Source organism: Euwallacea fornicatus, chromosome 8 (assembly GCF_040115645.1).
Source record: "Euwallacea fornicatus isolate EFF26 chromosome 8, ASM4011564v1, whole genome shotgun sequence".
In the NCBI taxonomy this organism is placed as follows: domain Eukaryota; kingdom Metazoa; phylum Arthropoda; class Insecta; order Coleoptera; family Curculionidae; genus Euwallacea; species Euwallacea fornicatus.
In genome coordinates this window covers 5,145,633-5,166,056 of record NC_089548.1, presented here as the reverse complement: position 1 = coordinate 5,166,056, position 20,424 = coordinate 5,145,633, and the positions used below count along the sequence as shown (strand labels likewise).

Below are 20,424 nucleotides of genomic sequence, written 5' to 3'. Positions count from 1 at the left end.
ATTGAAATGTGCTACGTTCAAGGTTCAAAGAGGGATCAAGGAATTGTAAGTCGAAGAGGGAAAAAATTAAATTTCAGAGAAACTCTGCGGAAGTATGAGCGAAATAGTTTTAACAAACTCCATCCATGTCCAGATAGCCAATCAAACGGAAACTGAAATCACTCTTTGAAAGTTGCAAGAAGAAGTAGAGCAAAAGAGTAAAATTTCCAAATGTGGAGAATCGGATAATCAATCAATTCACGGCGTATACGGGGGGCGTTGTTCTGTTTCCCCACACTGCGCTAAGGAGCTGAGGCTGGAGACTAAACTGGAAATAAATCTCAAATATTCGAGGTGTCAATTTCGCCTTGTCCAATAACTCAAGATATTGTGAACATCAGGGATGTAGTTTTATCAGTTTAAAATATTTAAAAGTTCTCTGTCTCTCCTTAAATTGCATCCTGTCAAAAGAGTTTCCAGTACATAATTTAGACGGAACAGCGTGGATTATCTTGTTCCAAGGGCATTTTAGTAGTTCAGCAGCAATTGAGAGCTTCTTGGAGGTGATGCACTGCAAAATACGGATTTAAGGATCAAAACCCTCGCGTCCTCGTTCATTATTATTTAACACATTTCCAGCCAGCGTCGCTATTGCCCAGCGGAAAATGTTTGACTTTCACAGGACGTTGCACAAATTATTCGACTCGTTTTGTAGATAATAAGTGATAACCGTAACACAGACGTGTTATTTGAACCTTACGAGGATAGTCGCCGAAGTTCCGTACCTGATATACAGATGGGGGTGCGATTGTGAAAAATTTTCCGAAATACGGTTTTCGCCATTAATGGGTTTTTTCCGTCAAACACTCCAAATCCAAACACCCCGTACGTGGTATTGTGACCGATCAATTGTTCATGAGCAAGCTGTGCGCATGATGGCCGCCGCGATTATTCACAGCTAAACGAAAACAGCACCGTGAAGATGTTCCAAGGGAGTGTTTGATAGAGTTTCGGATCAATAAAACCGAGTTTTTGCGTCGATTGATAACCATTAATGAAACACGGGCCCACCATTTCACACCTGAGACGAAATAGCTGATAAAACATTGGATTCGGAGGAGAGAATCGGCTCTAAATAAGACTATTTCCCTAAAGGAAAACGATAAACGGAGAGTATTATACAAATATATTGCAGCGTTTGAGCGAAAATTTTCGGAGAAAACGACCATTTTCGGAGGTAAAGAAACTCTTGATTCATCAAGACGACGCAACAGTCCACACTTCCGTAACCGCGACGACCAAAATGGATCGGCGTGATTTCCAACTCTTTCCTCGGCCTCCCCATTCGCCAGATTTAGCCCCCATGGATTGCAGCCTATTTCCAAATTTGAAAGAATTACTCGGTGAACGGAGATTTGCCAATAATGAAGATGTCGAGTCTGAGATTGGTGCCTATTTTGAAACATTTGAAGCTGCTTGCCGTAAACCACGCATCGAACATTGCCGAGAAAAGTGCGTCGTTCTCGAAAGTTACCACGTTGAGAAATGATGCAGTATTTTCCAATTTTTTTTTGCTCTGAGTGTTAGATCGGGTACTTCTGGGACTGTCCTGGTATCATTCAAAGCAACTGAGGACAAAAGCCTTCAATCGGTTTGATTAGGCATCCATTCGAAAATCATCCTTAGAAAACCAGTGGAGCATCAGAAGACGACATTTAAGTCGATTACGTGTGTTCTATGCGTGCTGGAAATCACGAACCATACACGCTGAAATGATTTAGATTAGTGCCATATTGACACAAGAAAATGAAGGCAATTATCTTATAATATCAGGCAAACTTTCGGGGGTGTCCCAAGTTTATTACGCCATAGCTCTAACAAGATTTCACTCGCGTGTTTTAGCCGTGATAAATTATTCTGGTAATGGCTCGGATCTCAGTCAGTAAGCAGGTTATGTAATTAGACTGATTCGTTAATTGAATTTAGAGCTCTAAAATTAAACTCACTGACAAGCCTCGTTTTTATCACAATATTAACTGTGATATTGTTATAGGCTTAATTGTATTTAACGAAATTGTATGTAGACAAAGACCTAAACACTGAGTCCTTGTTAGTTGTAAATTACAATCTAACATGTAACAGGCGAAAGGCCTGTTGAATATAAATGAGCATTACTATGAAATAAGTTGGTTTCCTGTTACATATAGGGCCAAACGGAGATTCATTATTAAGATACGAAGACGTAATTTATGAGATCGTACAGGTCCGGAGTGCTTTTAAAAGAGAAACACATAAGACATCAAAGGCACGAAATTCCAAGAGACCTTCCCTTTTATCTAACCCCCTGTTTGCGTCTCAATGGTTTCCTTGCTGGCAATATTTTCCGATCAAATAATATTCAAAAACAAAAGGGGTGCGTGTTTCGCTCGTTATACACTTCCTCCATATATTTTCAAACGGATTGAACCATCAAGCCATGATAAGGCCCATAAAGGGTGTCTGAAAATGACGCAGCTACACCGGATATGGGCACATTGAATAGCTGGAGAGGATAATTCGACTCTTTGCCTTGGAATTTCACCGACACCCGCAAGAAATAATCTTCAGCCATCTGAAGATGAAGGACTTGCCCCGATCGTCCTGCGACTCTCCGCAGCAACAACGCCCTCGATCGTTGGTCACTTTAACTCCCCCGATCCGAGGCATCTTAAGATGTGTCTAGTATCAGCTGCAAAAATCATTGGAGAACGTCTGGATAGTATTAACAAACAAACGATCGAACCCCGATAACGTATTCAAAGTTGGATAACATAAAAATCAATACGTTTGCTTTGCAAGTGACGAAAGGGCCGTTAACCGAATTCGCAGTTGCCTCGATATCAAATACATCATGTTCTCTATAAAGTAAAAGGATCGTTCGAAACATTGCCCATTGTTACCTGATTATTCCTTTCTTCGATGTGATGAATATTTGATTATTGCTGGGGGTTTACTAACGAAACCAATCATTTGCATCGCCCCAAACTCCTTCCATTACCAGAAAGAAATTCTAATTATCTGAGCTCTATTTCTAATTTTAATTCGTGGTAAATAATACCTTGAGGTATTATTTTTGCGGCGGATTGAGGCTTACCGAATACAGTTTTGTAGATTGTGTAAAGTACCGAGCAACGGCAGAGCAACTTTCGTTATTTGCTTTAGATTCGTGCCAGAACGTACGGTAATCTCCACTAGCTAAGGGTAGAGTGTAAATTATTGTTAAAATAATTTGGTTTCAGTGTGAGAAAAAAAATAGCAACTTTTAGCATTTCAATGAAAAATCGATCTATATATATTCCAGTTCTACCTTTGCCGTTGAATTGTCTTTTAGTGAAACGTGTGCCAAAGGGGAAAAGAAATTCTCTAGATGTGAAGCAATTAACGATAACGAAATATCGAAATGAAATTAAACAAGTGACCATCACAAAACGACTAAAATTAATTAAACGTGTTGTTTCAAGAACAATGAAGAGATTTCAATTAAGAGAAACGTTGGACAACTCAATTAAAACCGGAAGGCCGAAAAAGAAACACCGTTGGTGGAAATCGTCGCGTCAGACAAATATCTGAAAATCAACCGTTTAAAACGGCCGTGGACGCGATAAAATGCGAATTAAAAACCGAAAAAAAGATGTATCTGCGCATACCGTTCGACGTCGCCTTGGAAGATTTTGAACTTCGAGCACGAAGACCTTCCAAAAAACCGTTCATATCTCAGAAAAACAGACGTGCCCGAACGGATTTCGAAAATGAACGCTTTTTGTCGAACGACACGAAGTGGAACGCAGCACTTTTCGCAGACGAAAATAAGCTCGATTTGCATTCATCTGATGGTATTCAGTGGCCGAGACGTCCACGCGGCCAAAGATATCAGCTCAAAGACACTCTGAGCACGATCGAACATGGCGACGGAAACGTCATGATATGGGGACGGTTTGCCGAAGCAGGTGTGGGCCCCGTTGTGGGGAATAAATGGCATTACGGATCGATGTCGGTATTTAAATATTCTAAGGGACAATTCGCCACCTTACGACGAAGACAGTATGCCCTTTCTTTGGAAATTTCAACACGGCAAAGATCTAAGGCGCGCCGCTAAAATCGTTAAAAACATTTTGGTGGATCAGAAAGAAGCGAATGTGCTCAAATGGCCCGCCCAAAGTCCGGATCTCAATCCCATTGAGAATTTATGGGAATTGGTAGAAAGAAAAATTCGCCTTAATGGAATTGAAAAATTTCGCAAATCGGATGAATTAGTTGACGCCATCCAAGAGACTCGGAATTCGATCCCTAAAGAGGGTGTTAAAGACTTAATTTCGTCAGTGAAAAGGTGTCTAGAGGTCACCAGAATTGGGGAAGGTCCGACACAACGTTAATGCTGTTTTTAATTGTTATGTGTAAATTTGAAAGTTGCTCTATTTTTGCTAGCTGTAAACTTTTTGTTTTTTTTACGCAAAAAACAAAAATGAGAATCGTTAGGAAACTAACTTTTGGGCGTTATTACTTTGCCAAGTAGATATTACCTGCATCGGATTGTCCCATATCTCGTATCTTGGATGAATCGAACGAAGGTAACAAAAGTTGCTTTACTTTTGTCCGGTACTGTATAGTACAGTAATACACTTTTATGGAACGTAACAGCTCTACGAAGAGCCTTGACCGGGTGCTCACCGAAGTCAAAGCGAACTCGACCGTACGAATATAAGTAAGTGTCATGATTTGGGCAATATCAGGTATATAAGATTCGTTTTATGGATTTCATGATTTTGCATGCATCCAAAGCGCAAAGATATCTATTTAGTGGACACGGAGGAGAAAGTACGTAGTCGAATGGAAATTTACTTTTTCCAGGGTGCACGGAAATCTCCACGTCACCTTCGATATATCTATTTCGCATTTAGCTGATTGATGCGGACGAGGCATTGCAGAACAAGTCGTTAATTGCAGTGTTTTCTAATACTAATCGATAAACATTTTTCGGACGATTTTTTCCTTTCTGCAGCCATTTTTATTTGAATCTGTAAAGAAAAAAACTGACGTTGCCATTTGAAGTGAAAAAGTTACCAAATGTCCGCCTGCGCGGGGCGGTCGAGGGGAAGCAGGTTTAGCACCGACACGTTCCCCCGTGAGAGTGATCGAAGCTTGACACTAAAAATTTATTTATAGAATTCCTAGTATTCCAGGTATTTCGATGTTCCAGGTTAAATGTTACACGCTGTATATATACACGCTCTCGAGTTCTTCGTACTCCTTTCGCTCGTCGACGTTTTCGATTATGAATTAAAGTTGTTGCTGCGAAGTTTTCAAAGTTTCTTAACCATTCTTCTTTCATATTTACAACAGTATCCTGCCACGACATAACGGGAACAATGAGTTAGTAACTGCTTCGTAAACTTTTTAATGTTTATGCGATGAACGAAAGAATTTTTGCAAGAACAAAACGGGTGCAATGGTGAAATGGTAGAACAGAGGATCAAGATCGTAATGCCCCTCGGTCTTTTTCACTCCTCATAAATAATGCGAACGTGTTGGTATCGGTTTTTTTCAGGTTAATTAGCTTCAAGACTTAGTAGCTATTCCTTTGTGTTAAGTCCTCAAATTGGAGAGACGGCGTAATTTCCCAGACAGGGTTTCCATGACAGAAACGAAGAGCCTTTTTCTGCTTTTCCAAAAAACGTTTTGATCCTTTAAAAAACAATTCGAGAGGTGGAAAAGAAAGTGAAATACATCGTCCGCATCAAAGAAATAATCCGTCTCTTCGTGCGTCCTCGGACAATCCACAATCGTCCTTTTACTTATTGTTGTGTTGTTAGCTTGCACCGTCGCGTCAACCTCTTCACTGAGCGTATTGCGCCGCCATCGACGAAGAACCAACCTATCAGCTGTTCTGTTACTCGATTTTGAAATAGCGAAATCCTTACGATTCATGCCTGCATGATCAGGCCAAAATATTGGCGAACGGCCATTTCCCATGGAGAAATTCCGGTCTCCGCTATACTTGCGCCCCCAAAAACATCTCCATTAATAATATACTTTAGACTCGGACTGACAGTGGGCCGCAATCTCTAAATTCTGGGAAGCCTTCTTAACCGCTACTTTTTTGCTCGGACTTATCAAGTTTGTAACTTGTCACGCCACTGCATTACCCTCCAAATCCGAGGCCTCCTCAAAGGCGATTTTTGGGGTGAATTTCCACTCCATTAGCACGGCCATGTCGGCGAAGTATATTCTAGAAAAATGTAAGTGTAAAACCTTTCAGGAAACAGATTCTGTTTATCGACGTGACGAGTGTGCACATGTACGGCCTTCTGGTGCTTTTTATGTCGCCAGTTTACGAGATACTGCCTCTTAAGGGCCTTTCAAGGGTAATGGATGACTTTATGTTGCGGGAAAAATGTTGCCATTTTTCAGCGTCCCCCCACAGTCATACTCTTAACGAATCAATTAAGCCCCTTACCTTTAACGAACTCAAACTCGGATCTATGGCCCAACTTGAAACTGCAGTTAAAATTAAAAAGAGTTTTATTCGACTCACTTTGTTCCATGCTTAACTCAGTGAACTTAATTAAAATTTTTCTCAAAATCGAATAAAACTATTCGGCTAATTACCATCGAACGGCCAGGTCGCAGCGCATTGAGTTAATTCGTAAGGATTTCAAGGTTGGTTTGTATTTCGAATAGCTTTTGTTAAATTTTTTAGAGGAAAAAGCGCCGGGATTTGTAACTTACTTAGTATAGTTACGAACCAGAGGTTAAAAATGATTAAACCGAATTAAACATGGGTAGAAAATGTTGCTGCAGCATTTAGTTGCTTCGGAAAAAAGCATTTATACGAGCAAACTGCCTCTTGTATGCAAACCACGAAGCTGACTTTTGGGTTGCCGCCGTGGAAAGTACCTGTGGAAACTCGAAAATTCCGGCAACTTCTTCTAACGTCTCCGTGGCATAAGGAAATTTGAGAAAAACTACGTATGGAACTCGTCAGAGAGTGCCTTCCATTGTCGCGCCTATAAACCAGGCTTTCCTGCTGAAGAGCAGATTCACCGAAACCCACGAAAATACGGGCAAGGTCGTTCGGGTTAGCGAGAAAGTAAATATATATAGAAATTATTCGGGTTAGTTCTGCCACGGTCAATGTAGAACGGCATCAAGGCCAGTAATAACCAATTTCCAATAACGTAATTCAATCTGAGGTCTACTTTGGACTAACCTGAGGCAAAATTTCGACTGATTTAGAGCGGCGTTCCAATCTAATTTGTTAAACTTTGAAAATTCGAATTTATCACATACATACTTTGATTGCGATCGTACTCGTCGCCGTTCTATTTTTACTCAATGAGTGTCGCTAACCAATATATACCAAGCGCTACGTCCAAGAAATAGATTTCAACAATGGAACGTTTTAGCCTATAAAATCCAGGACTGAAAATAATTTTGCACTTAAAAACACAATAAGAAAATCTGAACGAGATATCGAAAAAGGACGTAAGTTCTTTGTAAAGGGCTTCCATTTGCCGCCTCCATTATCGAAATGCCAGAGGTTAAGTACCTAGCGAGCACTGATAAAAAAATCTAGATTAAACTTTTTGAGGTGCGAAGTTTATATACTATATGCAGGGTGTCCATTAAATATGCGACAAAAATTCAGGGCGTTATTTCCTAAATTATGTGAGGAACATTCTGTCCTTTGATGATTTTTACAGGCCGAGATAAATTTTCGACGATGGCCACATTTTATTACTAAATATAACATGTAAAGCTTCTTAATGTACAAGAACCGTTGGAAACGATCACCCCGAGCGAGTGAGTTCCACCTCGACGAATACCTTTCTTGAGAGATTCTTTTCATATGTAAAAAGAATCAGCGTCACTACCTGGATGTGTTCCACTTTTAGCGTTCTTACTGTCATTGGCCCCCTTAATCCTCCACCCTTTCAACAATGAAATACGGAGATCGCTGGATTGGTCCAGCTGGACCTCATTTACGGCCTGCCCGACCGCCGGATTTGAACCCCCTTGATTACTTTCTTTGGTGGCATTTAAAGTCATTAGTTCATAATACTCTGGTGGGAAACGTGGAAAATTTGAAAAAATAGATTAGTGTTGGGTGTAACTCAATAAAAAACGGCGCTGGTGTTTTTGAAAGAATTCTGCAGTCAATGAGGAGAAAATTAGATTCTTGCATCCTGGCTGCAGATAATCATTTTTAACGGTTTTTCTAGATTTAGAAGCTTTCCGCGTAATATCGAGTAATAAAATGTTGCTATTGTCGAAGTTTTTTTTCCATCCTATATCTTCGGAACGAAGAGGGTTTTCGAAAATCATCAGAAGGCAAAATATTCTCAGAATAGGCCAGGGAGTAACGCCCTGAATTTTTGCCGCGTGTCCAATGGACGTCCTGAATATGTACAGTAGTGGCCAAAATTACAGCAACTTTTAAAATTTTCGAATTTTTTTTTTTTTAAGTTACTAATCTTTAGTTATCTTAACATATGTTGATGGATGGCTGATGGATAACATATGGTTTTCAGGATGATACTTACATAATGATAAAAATAAAATTCCAGGTAAGCAGCACAAGAAAGTATAAAAAATTAAAACCTTCTTCCTCTGGACAATAACATAGCAATTCTACAAAATAAATTTAAAAAAATCCCTTCGAAACAAATTATTTAACAAATTATATCGCAATATTAACATTTAGCGTGATATTCCTTTTCCCTGGTAACTTCGTCACATCTTTTTGGCATCGAAAGTAACAAATTGGTAATACACTGTTCATCGATCGGGTTCCAAGCTTCTCGAAGGGCTTTAAAAAGCTGACCTAAATTTGAGTAATTTTTAGAACGACTTTGAGAATCTACATAATTCCACATGTTTTCTATGGGTTTTAAGTAGGGGGACTGCGAGGGCCACGGTAATACCTGATCTTGTTCTTCTATTAAACTTTTTTATAAGTTTCGAAATGTGTTTCGGGCCATTATCCGGCTGGAATATAGAGCGCAGAGGCATCTCCTCGTCTACGTAAGGAATCAATTAGGTCTGCAAAGTATCTTTATACACAAATCTGTCCGTAATCCCATTAAATCTGCAAAGCGGACCCGCGCCACGGCCGGAAAACAGTCCCGAACTTGTACGGAACCACCATCACGTTTCGCAGTAGGCAAAAGTTATTTTTTATTCGGTCCTTCACCCACGGGACGTCTCGCATGGGAAATGCCGTCACTCGTAAACAAATTAAATTTCGATTCGTCATCGCAGACTAAATCTTTCCATCGGTCAAGTTTCCGGTCACGATGCTGTTTAGCAAATTCTAATCGGGCCTTGATGTTTTTGTTTGAAAACGCTGGTTTTCGGGGTTCCAGTGAAAGCTTTTTGCTAGTCGGCGTCTAAACGGTCCGCCATCCGCTAACCTCCTCCTCCTCACTGTTCGTGAACTAAAATTCACTTGTCCAGAACTGGATATTCGGCTCAAAATTTGCGTTGACGTCAAAAATGGATTTGTTTTACTCAACCTCGCAATGGTCGCTTGATCCTTTTTTTTTGTTGTTTTTTTTTTCGGTCTCCCTGTATTTTTCGTAGGTTTTAATGATCCCGTTTCGCCAAATTTTTTAGTTATTAACGATAAACTAGATTTATTTAATAACAAACTTCGAGCCATTTCGCTCTCTTTCTCTCCGTTTTGATAACCTCTGAGCATAACATTTCCAACTTTTAAAGAAACCATTTTACCACGACCCATTTTTGATTTGAGGATCTACCAAGTGTAACCAAATTTCGAGCAAAACAACTATTGCGGATATCCTGTCACAATGGAATTTTACCTTCAAAACACCACAAGTTGCTATATTTTCGTCCAGCAAACAAACGACATGTGCCGATGAAGTTGTTTTGTCCAGGTCTGAAAGGTCGCTGCGTGCCACAATTTAAACATGTATAAAACGTATTATAAACTGCTCGCCATGTGTAAAGTCAAGAAAAATATTCGCCATTTTTGAAAGTTGCTATAATTTTGTCCACTACTGTATGTGCAGATATGAAAGGTCACCACAAAGATAAATTATCTTTGTTTTGCATCTCGCACTGAAATTCATTTATTCCATAAGCTGTCACCAAAGTACTATATAGGAGGAGAGATTCCCGTTTTAGATTAGTCCTTACTTCTTAATGAATAATTAATACTGGAAGACTAGAAGTACTTAAAACCCCCCGAACGAGGCTGTGTCTAGCACCAGATGTGGGTTTAATTTAAATACTAATTGGAGAATTCGTTATTATGAAGCTCATCTTAAGCGCAATAAAACCTCGTTGTTCTCCTCTTGGGCGAAAAACCTTTGATGAATTTCAATCGGATAAGAAGTGGTAACCCAAAAACACAATCATAAACCATTTCTATATCAAACTCAAACTGACTCGCGTCGTAACTTTTTCAATCACAATATTGCCAGGAATATGATTTTATATGAGGCATTGCAGATGTGTCGTCTGTAATACAAAGAAAATTTGATTTAGGAGGGATGTTATGTGGTAAAATAGGAAGCTTGTGCTTTCGGGTATGTTGTTTTTCCAGAAAATCGAACTATAAAATACCTTCTGCATACATTTTTGTTTCCCCCTATTGGAAATTCAATCGTGCATTTAATAGCTCGATTAAACGCAACAGCAATTTACTGATTGCAGATAAGGAACGTCACACTAATAATATATGATGCATCAGTCGTAATGGGCTCTGCGACGTATTCGATATTAAAATCATTTCCTGATATCTATCAGTGTCAATAATGCAAACAACCAAAAACCGATATTTCAATAAAGATTTTGGTACATGTTTGAATGACCGCAATCAAACGAAACCCAATAACTCCAAATTCAGCCTAAATAATTCCCGTCGTTAAGTCTCCATTTTCCCTCTCTTTCCCATTACAATTAAAGTTCATTAATCTTCACCTCCATCTTAAGCCCCGGAGCGTAAATTGCTTTAAATATTTGAAAGAATTTAACTTCCGCTAAGTAAACTCATTAACCTTTTTTGCACCGGGGGAGGGTCGACCAAATCCAACCCTTTCATTGTGGTGTCAGTGGGGGGTAATTGATTTCTGAGACACGCTATATTCATCAAATTGGATTTACTCATTCGGTTAATGCTTGATTAAATGTTGATATAAACGGGGATGGAAGAGCAATATGAGTTTTTTTTTTTTTTGTTTAAATTGCGAAAGGCCCTGAACTGCATCAGGACTGTTGACCCTGAAACTTTTTTCCACTTGGCCGTATACGGGGCGTTGTTTAAGTAGGTGGCCGAACTTGGAGGGTTGGTTTTTTTTTTGGTGATTCTAAGAGGAAAAGTTCATGTAAATGTAGGTCGGGCGACGCTTCGTTTTCAAGATGCAGGGTGTCAAACTTTTTTGAAAAAATCGTCTTTTCGTAAAAATCTCAATAGTCCTTTAGCCGACTTTGTCGAGCTTCCGCAGGTTATTTATGGTTATTATTGTTGTTTACGCGCCACTGACTTATTAAAAACTTTTACAGTTTTTTCGCATCAAGCACAGGTACGGCCTCCCAGGTTGCCCGATATAAATCCGTTAGATTTTTTCTTTGGGAGCATGCGAAGTCCTTCGTTTACGGAACTTTAATTAAAATTGAAGGGAAATTGATCAAACGGGTAGAGATCCCATGTAATCAGATAAGATATACACCAAGAACACTTGCATGTCTTCGGCAATCGATATTGAGACGAGCTAAGGCTTTGCACTGAAATCCAAGGACATTTTCGGCAACTTTTGTAAATTTCGTGTTACTTATTGTTAATTTTCTTTTCACCTAAAACAAATTGCGGACGATTTGTTTAAATGTGGTTTTCATAAAGCGCTTTTCTTGTTTGATTTTTCTTGAATTTCCGACGTTACTGCTGTGCACACCACTGACAAATGCAAACAAACAATTTGCAGCTTAAATGATTCCTTTGAACAACGTCACCAAGTTTCAAAGATTACATCTTCTTGTTATTCAAGAGTTTTTTTTTAATATGTAAGAATTAGAGAAAAAGTTGAACACCCTGTATCGTGAAAACCCAACATAACCGGACCTGTGTTGGTGTAAAATTTTCGTTTTAAAATCGCTGAAAGAATCACTGCTCGAAGTTTAGTCACGTGCTCAAAACAATACCTTGTAGATCGGGTATCATCTACGTGTTATGGTTAATAAGGTATTTAAGTGTACGTTATTGATATACCGATGGTAAAAGAGGTATTACCTTCCTTTGGAAGGTAGAATGTTAATTTTTTAACTGCGCGTAAATGTATTTATAAATACCTGAGGCTTGTTACACCGTTAAAAAACCATTTCGAAGCGGTTCAAAAGCCCTTTTGGTCAGGATCACACAACGTTTCGAGTTTAAATCTGCAAGGCGGTTTGCATGAAAGTGTTCTCGGGCTGGTCTAGGTTGGTTTCCTGAAAAGTTGGAACGCATCCATAATATTTCGGGAAATTAACTACTATTAGGTACCAGAGGTTCTCCAGAGACTATCGTTATACACGTTGATCCCTTGCTCGGCATCGAAAAATGATACGATTTCGCTATAAAAAGTGCGTTCCGAAAGCTTCCCTGCCGAACTGTGACGTATCAAAGTTTCAGATTTTCACTGAGGTTTCACTTCGTAATTCGAATAAAAATGGACACATGCATTATTGGAAGTACTGGACAAGTACAATGAAATTATTCGGACCAATTAGGTTTCATTACAAATAATGTGCATAAACGTATTACACACAAAATGTAAATTACACACGCAATTATTTAACATTACTTTTGTTGCGTTCGGATGTTCAAATGTCGTTACGTCCCAAACAATTGAATTTGTTCATATTGAATATTAGTTGCCTAAAAATTATTTGAAATTCAACGCAGAATGCGAAACTGAATTAGTAAAGGGTGCACCAATTCATTCGTAAAAGGACCTTGATCTACGTAACTTAGTTTTGAGCCACCTTGTATACTTTAAGGAACTCGGAAAAAGAGGTGCGGTTTTGTATAACATTTTTAGATGAATTTAACTTCTCCGTTTCTAGCTCTCTACACGATCCGAGAGTGGGGGATTCACGGAGAGATGGTAATATTAACACTCTCGATGATTTTTAGAAAAAAGAAGGTTCAAACTAAAATCTTTCACAAACTGTAACAGAGGACCTGCACGCAACACAAGTTAGTAATACACACCTGATATCTTCAATAATTTGCCGGTCTAGGGATTATTAGGCCTCGAGGTATGTGAAGGTGTTTCGAGATATTATTGATGGGACGTTCTGTTGAAGGATAGTTATTTTGACGGGATAATTACCATTACGGTTCGGTTCACCTCAGTCCACACCGTTCCGTAAATTATCAACGGCCATTGTGCATTTTACTGAGTAACAACTTTCAAACGCTCACAAAATTCGGTCTTTCCCAAACACAGAGAATCCTCTGCTCTCGCAACAATGTCCTGAAAAACAACTGTCTAAACCAACAATATAAAAATGCCAAGTATCCGTAAACACGCAAATTTTCATAGCATTTTGGTCCGAAAGCCATATTTTGTGTGGAAAAATTTAACAAGTTGAAAAGCATCTCCGAATATGCTTTCACCCCCTGCTGGAAAAATAAGCTTTATTTGGATAACAAATGTGACGTCATTACTTCCTCTCCTTTTGCAGCTCCTCCTTATCCACTTCCCGTGAAAGGGTTAGGTGGAACCCGACCTTCGGTGTCCTGCGAAATATTACGGTTCGCACATTCTCTTTGATAGTTAGAGTTAAACGTAACCGAAATGTTAAACTTAGAGTTATTTTTGTAAATAATGAGATGACTCGTGCCCGAGCTGCCTTGCTCGCTTGATGCCGCATTTTTTTCTTGAACGTTCCGGGAGGCGCCGGAATTGTTCTTTTGGGAGCTGGAAAATGGATGTTTACCGTCAGTGTAACGAATGGCAGTTATTAAGCATTTGCTACGAAAACAAAATTAACAACATTCTAAGGCGAAAATCTCCGTTTATGTTAAATGTACTGTGTCGTAAATTCGCCTTTGCCTTATCGCTATCTTTTTTGACTTACGTTTTCGTCGAAGTTCGATTATCGTTCCGTAAACCCAGCAGCACATTTGTGGAGCTATTAACTTCAATTACCGAAATATAGCTCACGTCCGTTTCTTCGTTACTTATCCAATGGGATATAATTGACGGTAATTTGTTATTTTCACCCTTCTTGGGGAATCGGGAATTGGACACTTTTGTTTCGGGACGCCGAAAAAATAACCTCACTATTAAGACTCTCGGCAATGCGTTGTGAGGTGGTTAAGTCATAACTAAATCGCATGCCTTCGGGCAGATCGTTTTATGAGCTTTTTTGGCCCCAAGCTGAGTAATTAATACCTAACCCGTAACTTAAGTGTATTCAAGAAACAAACTCCGGAGATTCATTAATGTCCATGCCTTCATGTGGTTTTTATCAGGGGTATCAGTTAGTTGCGAAGTTTACGTTTCTCAACTTAAAACATCCATTAATTTATTGGGGAGTTAACTTAGTATAATACGTGAAGTTAATGAAAAGTAAAGAGAGATTTCTGTGCTTTACCAAGCCAGAGTACCTGCTTTCAAGCTTTTAATTTTTTAGCGTACATTAAATACTTTTTTTTGTTGCCAGTCAATACTTCCCGATGAAATTGAATGAAATTTACTTAGATTGCTGAACGGCATTTTGCAAAAAAAAATTATAGGAAAACCACAGTTTCCATCATTTCCCGACGCCTTTCAACTTACGAATAACTTTGTAGACCCTGTCAGCCACACGGGAATATTTAATTTTACGTCTTCCATAAACTTGCTTTATCGCCTGAAAACTGAAAATCACTAAGCCATTCACAACTTGTCGAAAAACACATAACTAAAATTCAAATCATGTAACTGTCGTTGCGACCTAATGAATGCACCTAACTAAATTGAGTTCAATTCTGACGCTTTTTAAAATTCTCAGACAATATTTCATTCGAATCTCCAGTGGATATTGAAATCACTCATCTCTCTGAAAGTCTTTTAGGACTTCCGAAGATTTCGCCTATAACAGGTATAATCGCTTTCTTACGAGGACGGTTCCAGAAGTAGCCGATGTGACAAGTAGCTGGCGATTTTTTGTTAAAAATTTCGCTGCGTTACCAAGACTTAAGCTCGAAAAGCTTTTGTCCATAGTTCGAGGGAGCTACGTTGACTTGTCTTGGTTTTGGAGCAGTTTTTAGGGATCATGCGGACACGGAAAAAAATTAGTCGTCGATGCGTGATTCCGTATTTTCATATGAAACGTCTCAGTTCGTCCAAAATCATAGCTCTCACTCGCTTTCACACTCAAAGGGGAGAATCGGTCCGAAGCAGGCGAAAATCGGTCCATCTCCAAGAAAGGCGGTGGCGCCAGTTTTTGGGATGCACGTGAGAGAATTTTTATTGACTATATCCCTAAAGGAAAAAAGAACAAACGGAGGATATCATTCAAATACATTGCAGCGTTTGAGCGAAAAAATTAGGAAAAAGCGACCGCGTTTGGCGAAAAAGAAACTCTTGTTCCATCAAGACAACGCACCAGTCCACAACCAAAATAAATCAACTTCGTTTCGCACTTTCTCTTCATCCGCCCTATTCCCCAGACTTATCCCCCTCGGATTATATTCTATTTCTAAACTTGAAAAAATTGGTCGGTGGAAAGATATTTGTAAATAATGTTGAAGTGAAGTCGAGGTTTATGCCTATTTTCAAACATTCAAACCTTCTTACTGTGAGGGTGTATCAAATAAAAACGAGACTGATATTTTCTTTAATCACCGAGTGATCCGTAACCTTAAAGCAGTTGATGCGCAGATGGCCAGTACTGTTCGGCAGAGGGGATAACCGACCGCGATTCGCTCGTTTGCTTTCAGTAAGTCTCCGTAGAGCCACCGAGTATAATTCAATATTTGGCCAAGGAGGGTGTGAATCCAACCGAAATTTTGCGACGATTGCGGGTACAGTTCGGGGACAACGGCCCCGTCAAGAACCCATGCGTTTGCACGGCTCAAAGTAGTTTCTGGAGTGTGTGAAAAAGTAGAGAACGACAGCCACCTTCGCTGCCCAAGGACAAGTGTGACCGAAGCCAATATCGAGGCGGTCAGAAATGTCATACCGGGAAATCGGTTCATAATTCTTTGGAAAACCGTTGAGGAAACGAGCATTAGTTGTGGAAGCGTTCACCGAGTCGTGACAGATGACTTGAAAATGCGCAAAGTGACCGCTGGATGCGTTTCTCGTCTGTTATTGGGGGATCGAATGCATTAGGCTTGGGAGCGCTGGAACATCCGCCGTACAGTCCCGATTTGTCTCCTTGTGACTTCCATCTTTTTCGGACCTCTCAAAGTGGCGCTTGAGGGGGCCAACGTTTCGACGACAACGGCGTGGTGGAAGCGTTTGTGCTCCGATGGCTACAGGAACGTCCGAAGAGTTTCCATGACAACGGCATAAAGAAGCTCCCAATCCGATGGGAAAAATGCATTTCCAGGGTGGGAGACTATGTAGCAAAGCAATATATGTTTCTCACTTTAATTAAATAAAGTCGGAATTTGTTTCTAAACGAATCCCGTTTATATTTTATACACCCTCGTATAAACTGGATGCAGGAGCCATAAAACATTGCTGGGAAAACTGTGTCAATGTCAAAGGAAAATAGATTGAGAACTAATGTAATATTTTCCACTTTTTTTTCCCTCAAGAGTTAAGTCGGGTACTTTTGGGACTGTGCTCGTATATTTCCATGATGCAGAACAGGCCATATTCTTGAAACCGGGGATTATTCCGTGTTAAATGCTCCATTCGCCACATTCGTTTAAAAAAAAAAGAAACGGTGGAATCATCTCGCTCCCACCAGAATGACCGACTTCCATGTGTCTTTGATCCCCATAGGCAAAATTTCAACTTCACATAAGTCTTTCACGTGGATTACGCAGAGCTAAAAGTATGTCCGCGGACGTTCTGGCACAAGCTAGCCATTTCCTGTCCTGTATTTCCATCGGAAATACAGGACATCGCAGGAATGCGAATCGAAGACCTATCCCTATCCGATTTACAAGAAGTTATCAATGACTCTTCTTAAGTCTGTAATCAATAGGGCTTTTAAAGTTGAACACGAGACAAACTAAATCCGATCCCATGGACCTAAGACTGATTTATGTCTGGCAATTACTTTATTTTTCGGCGGCTCTAAGTTGATCGAACCACGTCTCTATTGGCAATATGACCTTGCTCTATACTCGGAATTTATTTCATATTTGAGCAGCGAAAGGAGACTAGTTTGCGGAGCTGAGATTAAATTATTTATCGGCCGGTCCGGAATTTATTTCTGGGTTTTTCCGGATTCGTGATAAGTGCTCACGGTAACCGGACTTCGGGGGCCCGATGCAATCTCGAAATCGTAAATCTTCGGCGGGTTTTTATCCAATAATATCCATTTCTGGTTTGTTAGTTTTTAGATATTCCTATTTTCACGGGAAGCCACAACAGACGAGAAAAAACTTCGCACAGATACAATGGAACTTTCTCGAAGTTACGGATTTAAATTTCCACTGGCCCGGAGATGTTGCAACATTAAGAAGACTGTCTTGTAACTTTTCAGGATGCCATCAGTGGGTAGTTTTAGGTCTCAAGCTGTAAATAGTTTCCATTAAAATTCTTGAGAATCTTAAGATGTTTCAACTGGTTCTTACGAAATATTACCATAAATAAGCATTTTAACTAATTTCAAACTTTCTTCCAGGGTTGGCACCCGACCTTCTTTAAACGAAATGAACCCCTGTGAATAAAGTTTTGTCTGAAGTTGCTCATTGTTATTTTTTTTTTTACATTTGGGAAACCGCACGCCTCCGGAAATATTATAAAAAAAAAAAATAAATTCTGACTCAGCGCCCAATTGCACTTGAAGATTGCACTGAAATGCCACGAAACATCTATAGGCTCGCGAAAGGATCGTTCTTATACGCGGCAGTTCGATAATTATTTCATGATTGATTTGTTAGAGTGAAGAAATCGGCGAAGATTCTGCGGTGTTACGTTTGAGCGGCTGTAACTTGTTCGTTGGTGTCCGTGACAGAAACTTCAACGGGGCGTCGTAAATCAGCCCCATTCTTCCGTTTTCAATTATTTTTTTACCCTTAGCCCTAAAAGGCGCCATTATTGCGCGTGTTAAATGGCCGCGAAGTACGTTTCCTCGCCTTGTTTCTCAAACAGTTAAATAACAAGTTGGTAACGTCACGTGTATGGCTCGTTATTTACCTAACGAGCTAATAAAGAAGTTTGCCGCAATGTCGCCACCGTCCCCATTGCTATTTTACTGATGGTTGCCATGGAAATCGGTCCTAAATGAAACATCATCGTTGATTTTGCTGATCAACACGCGGTGCTTTTCTTATTTTTGGGGGTTTGATTAATAGTCGAAGAAAAAAATTCGACGTGAGATCAAAAGGGAGCCTCGTTTCTTTCACGTTAAACTGCCTCATCATGTGTGTTTAGAAACCGTACTACCGAAATAACGATAAATTTCGGCATTTGGCAATACATACGGTATCTCGAGATTGCAGGGAAATTGGTGCGTTTCGTAGTATGGACCGAAATATTCGCAGGTTCCCGTCTCTGAACCGGTGCAGGAGCGGACCAGGTAAATTCTGTTATTTTCGAGACATGGGCGATTTGAAGAATACCGACTCCAGAATGCATCCAAATTGCCCTTCCTGGGGAAGCTTTCAGGTCGGATAGTGCCGCTAACGATGGCTATTTTGCATTTTTTTACGCCTCCCGCCGAACTGAAATTTCATAAATAATCTGGACCAGAAAGAATTCTGAAACGAATGCATGTCTATATGCAACGTTTAAAATTTTTAAATTTACCGGTTTGCACACACAAGAGAACTATGAAGTTTTTGTATCAAACGTTTTGACGAAAAACCTCCTTTAGTTTTCCATTTATTCAGAAAATAAAATTTGACCGAATTTTAGTTTTTCCGTAGTAACTCACAAACTGAAAACCGTTGGGCAACATTGTTTCCAGTTCTTAGAAGAGTATGAAATTTGGTACATTTCTTCTAATTTAACCGACCCCGTAACTCTTACCGTTGAAAAATAGCAATCATAGCACGTGGCGTTCGCAACACCCTGTATATATTTTTTTACTCCGCGATCGAATTTTTTTAATTGGATTTTTGACTGTACCTAACATGGTAATTAGACTTTGTAACGTACCGACGATTTGAGGGGGCGTGGAATCTGGGAGACATACAATGTGCTAAAACAAAATCGCATTTAAGTTTTGCAATTTTCGAAAAAAAGTTAAGCCCCAAAATGTCGGCGCGCTTGCTGGACATTGGCCTCGAAATTTGTACTTTTGAGTGAGCTTACACGAGCACGTGTTCACGCTTAAAGGATGAACGTCAGACTTTGTGGGTGTAAGCAGTCCAATTTTTAAATATTTTTCTGTAAACGGGGGATGGAATGGGGATAGGAAGGGCGAACTGGAAACAAAGTGACCCACGCAATCCCGTAAGATCTCATAACATACAGGGTGATTCGAAATTGAGTGCAAATGCTATAAGAAAGTATTTTCGAGGTCAAAATAAGACTGTTCCTTCCTATAAATCAGTATTCCAAAATGCACTCATTTGAAGCTGGACTTGTCGAAAGTTGAGCGAAAGAAATCGATTATGTCAAGTTATGACCAGTTATCGATCAAATACCATGAAAATTTGCAAGCTCTTGTTTCTTTAGGGTCTCTATTTATTTTTCACTTCAACAGCTACGTGAACTTAGTTTCAGAAGAAAATAGGCAAAACCGTCATGAGTCCCAGCTTTCACAATCTACCAACACTTCCTCTTCGTCTAATAACGATTTCCTTGCAAACGGTTAGTTGAATCAAAAAAAAAAAAAACTCAAAAAATCAAACTTTTAGATTTTTCTACAGCTTACTAGATGATGACAGTTAAATTTAGAGTTTCTCGGTGGAAGCATAAAATGTGGGCCGCACAAAGTGCACGTTGAGGGGTTCCTTCGACAAACGGAACCACGAAGACGGCAATTTGGTTTATGAAAATGGGTTGGTCTAAGTATGAAGAGGGAGATTGCTTACTTGGGCGTGTTACGAACTACGATTTGGATCACATATCCGACACCGACACCGCTCCGAGACGAAGGGAAAAGAGAGAAGCGAACTCATCCCTTAAGTACTAAAACCGAGGAGCTCCGACCAGGGGCGTACCACCGCCAGGAGCCCTTGCGCTATGGCCGCGCGAGGTGCCCTAAATCGCGGCCATCTCGCGAATACCTATGCGAGTCGCTTTTCTGGGAATATTGCAGATCCACCGAACCGCAGATCGC

The 20,424-nt window shown here is 39.8% G+C and overlaps 1 protein-coding gene across 2 annotated transcripts in view; it reads left to right on the top strand.

Moving 5' to 3' along the window:
• Window positions 1–20,424, top strand: part of Dop2R (dopamine D2-like receptor) — a 171,414-nt gene that overhangs the window by 52,491 nt on the left and 98,499 nt on the right. The gene's annotated exons all lie outside the window — the stretch shown is intronic.